The sequence below is a fragment of the Salmo salar genome, unplaced genomic scaffold (genome assembly GCF_905237065.1).
Source record: "Salmo salar unplaced genomic scaffold, Ssal_v3.1, whole genome shotgun sequence".
NCBI classification, from domain to species: domain Eukaryota; kingdom Metazoa; phylum Chordata; class Actinopteri; order Salmoniformes; family Salmonidae; genus Salmo; species Salmo salar.
Genome location: NW_025550567.1, coordinates 3,184 through 6,589, shown reverse-complemented (window position 1 = coordinate 6,589; position 3,406 = coordinate 3,184). Strand labels below are relative to the sequence as shown.

Sequence of the window (3,406 nt, the reverse complement as noted above, 5' to 3'; positions counted from 1 at the left end):
GAGCCCTAGGACCATGCCTCAGGACTACCTGGTATGATGACTCCTTGCTGTCCCCAGTCCACCTGGCCGTGCTGCTGCTCCAGTTTCAACTGTTCTGCCTGCGGCTATGGAACCCTGACCTGTTCACCGGACGTGCTTGTTGCACCCTCGACAACTACTATGATTATTATTATTTGACCATGCTGGTCATTTATGAACATTTTAACATTTTAACATTTTGACCATGTTCTGTTTTAATATCCACCCTGCACAGCCAGAAGAGGACTGGCCACCCCTCATAGCCTGGTTCCTCTCTAGGTTTCTTCCTGGGTTTTTGGGCCTTTCTAGGAGTTTTTCCTAGGGAGTTTTTCCTAGCCACACGTGCTTCTTTCACATGCTTTGCTTGCTGTTTGGGGTTTTAGGCTGGGTTTCTGTACAGCACTTTGAGAATATCAGCTGATGTACGAAGGGCTATATAAAAATAAATTTGATTTGAAATTTGATTTGACAAAGCGGGAAATATGCTTAGAATTAAAGATTTTTTATACGATATCTAGCCGTGGGGTTTCTTTCAGCATCGCAAGGCATTGGTTGTTCAGTGGCAGAATTCTCGCCTGCCACGAGGGAGGCCCGGGTTCGATTCCCGGCCAATGCAGGAACTTTTGAACAAGTCATTTTGACAAGTATGCAAACCACTGAGGAAGAAATCTCTTTTGAGATTGCCAGGTCGACAGCAATCTCTGGTCATGGTAGAATTCTCAACTGACTCTTGAAAAGTCTGAGTTTCCGTTCACTTACCATTTGGACATTTATGCATTCTCAGTAGACTTTTGTGAATCCATTGTAGATTTCCAGTGTGTGAGGTGATTTACTTTGTGCAAGGCTTTAGTTGTTAAATGGGAAACGAATATCCAACATGTCAGTGACAACTGTCTTGAGTTTGGCCTTTGTGACTATGTCCTGGGATTTTCCACACACACCTCACCTTCTAACTACTATTGTGTGGCTTGTGAGCGGTATAGAGCAACACCGACTACATGTACGTGTCCGTGAGGGTCTCAGCTTTCCATAGATGTGTCATAGTAGTCTCTAGCTCTAACCATTCAGTCTCTACAGATGTTTTTGTTGGAAGGGTTAACACCCAACTCTCCAAATTTAGGGATAGTATCCAATGCTCCACATTTTGTCAAAGAACCACCCCACCTGCTCCTCGTTAGTATAGTGGTGAGTATCCCCGCCTGTCACGCGGGAGACCGGGGTTCAATTCCCCGACGGGGAGGAAAGACTGCTTTTATTAGGGTGTACAATGTCACTGAGCCCACAAAGCGGGAAATATGCTTAGAATTAAAGATTTTTGATACGATATCTAGCCGTGGGGTTTCTTTCAGTATCGCAAGGCATTGGTTGTTCAGTGGCAGAATTCTCGCCTGCCACGAGGGAGGCCCGGGTTCGATTCCCGGCCAATGCAGGAACTTTTGAACAAGTCATTTTGACAAGTATGCAAACCACTGAGGAAGAAATCTCTTTTGAGATTGCCAGGTCGACAGCAATCTCTGGTCATGGTAGAATTCTCAACTGACTCTTGAAAAGTCTGAGTTTGCGTTCACTTACCATTTGGACATTTATGCATTCTCAGTAGACTTTTGTGAATCCATTGTAGATTTCCAGTGTGTGAGGTGATTTACTTTGTGCAAGGCTTTAGTTGTTAAATGGGAAACGAATATCCAACATGTCAGTGACAACTGTCTTGAGTTTGGCCTTTGTGACTATGTCCTGGGATTTTCCACACACACCTCACCTTCTAACTACTATTGTGTGGCTTGTGAGCGGTATAGAGCAACACCGACTACATGTACGTGTCCGTGAGGGTCTCAGCTTTCCATAGATGTGTCATAGTAGTCTCTAGCTCTAACCATTCAGTCTCTACAGATGTTTTTGTTGGAAGGGTTAACACCCAACTCTCCAAATTTAGGGATAGTATCCAATGCTCCACATTTTGTCAAAGAACCACCCCACCTGCTCCTCGTTAGTATAGTGGTGAGTATCCCCGCCTGTCACGCGGGAGACCGGGGTTCAATTCCCCGACGGGGAGGAAAGACTGCTTTTATTAGGGTGTACAATGTCACTGAGCCCACAAAGCGGGAAATATGCTTAGAATTAAAGATTTTTGATACGATATCTAGCCGTGGGGTTTATTTCAGTATCGCAAGGCATTGGTTGTTCAGTGGCAGAATTCTCGCCTGCCACGAGGGAGGCCCGGGTTCGATTCCCGGCCAATGCAGGAACTTTTGAACAAGTCATTTTGACAAGTATGCAAACCACTGAGGAAGAAATCTCTTTTGAGATTGCCAGGTCGACAGCAATCTCTGGTCATGGTAGAATTCTCAACTGACTCTTGAAAAGTCTGAGTTTGCGTTCACTTACCATTTGGACATTTATGCATTCTCAGTAGACTTTTGTGAATCCATTGTAGATTTCCAGTGTGTGAGGTGATTTACTTTGTGCAAGGCTTTAGTTGTTAAATGGGAAACGAATATCCAACATGTCAGTGACAACTGTCTTGAGTTTGGCCTTTGTGACTATGTCCTGGGATTTTCCACACACACCTCACCTTCTAACTACTATTGTGTGGCTTGTGAGCGGTATAGAGCAACACCGACTACATGTACGTGTCCGTGAGGGTCTCAGCTTTCCATAGATGTGTCATAGTAGTCTCTAGCTCTAACCATTCAGTCTCTACAGATGTTTTTGTTGGAAGGGTTAACACCCAACTCTCCAAATTTAGGGATAGTATCCAATGCTCCACATTTTGTCAAAGAACCACCCCACCTGCTCCTCGTTAGTATAGTGGTGAGTATCCCCGCCTGTCACGCGGGAGACCGGGGTTCAATTCCCCGACGGGGAGGAAAGACTGATTTTATTAGGGTGTACAATGTCACTGAGCCCACAAAGCTTTTCCTCACTCAACTTTTTTCATTCATCCCCGGAGGTTTTATCTGGACATGGTTCGTCAGGACTTCAAACAGCCGAAGCTAAGTAACATTAACATGATGCCTTCTAATTGCAGTCGTTGTACTTATAATATACAGGAGAACGATCGCCTTACGGCAAGGATAGCTGTGCTGCAAGCCCAGCTTCAGACGCGATCGTTAGGCAAGGGTAATTTCAGTGTAGGAAAGGATGAAACAGCGTCTGTGCCACCAGTAAGTACAGATAGTAACGTTAGTATAAACCCCCTCGCACGGTCCCCGCAGCCGGACATCTTTCTCATGGCTTCTGGAGGGAAACGCTGTAGGAATGCTCAACCGGTGTCGCTTATTCAGCCGACAGAAACTTTCAACCGGTTCTCCCCATTAAGCGAGTCGGAGTCGGAGGCCGAGACTTCTCTGGTCTCTACTCCTCCCGTTGTGGGGTCTGAGACGCCGAC

At 45.7% G+C, this 3,406-nt stretch overlaps 3 non-coding genes across 3 annotated transcripts; all 3 read left to right on the top strand.

The window, feature by feature from the left end:
• Window positions 1-1,186: 1,186 nt before the first annotated feature.
• trnad-guc (transfer RNA aspartic acid (anticodon GUC)) lies at window positions 1,187-1,258 on the top strand. The gene has a single exon. It is a non-coding gene; the product is annotated as a tRNA-Asp (tRNA).
• A 741-nt stretch (window positions 1,259-1,999) lies between these two features.
• Window positions 2,000-2,071, top strand: trnad-guc (transfer RNA aspartic acid (anticodon GUC)). The gene has a single exon. It is a non-coding gene; the product is annotated as a tRNA-Asp (tRNA).
• A 741-nt stretch (window positions 2,072-2,812) lies between these two features.
• trnad-guc (transfer RNA aspartic acid (anticodon GUC)) lies at window positions 2,813-2,884 on the top strand. The gene has a single exon. It is a non-coding gene; the product is annotated as a tRNA-Asp (tRNA).
• The last annotated feature ends 522 nt before the right edge of the window (window positions 2,885-3,406 follow it).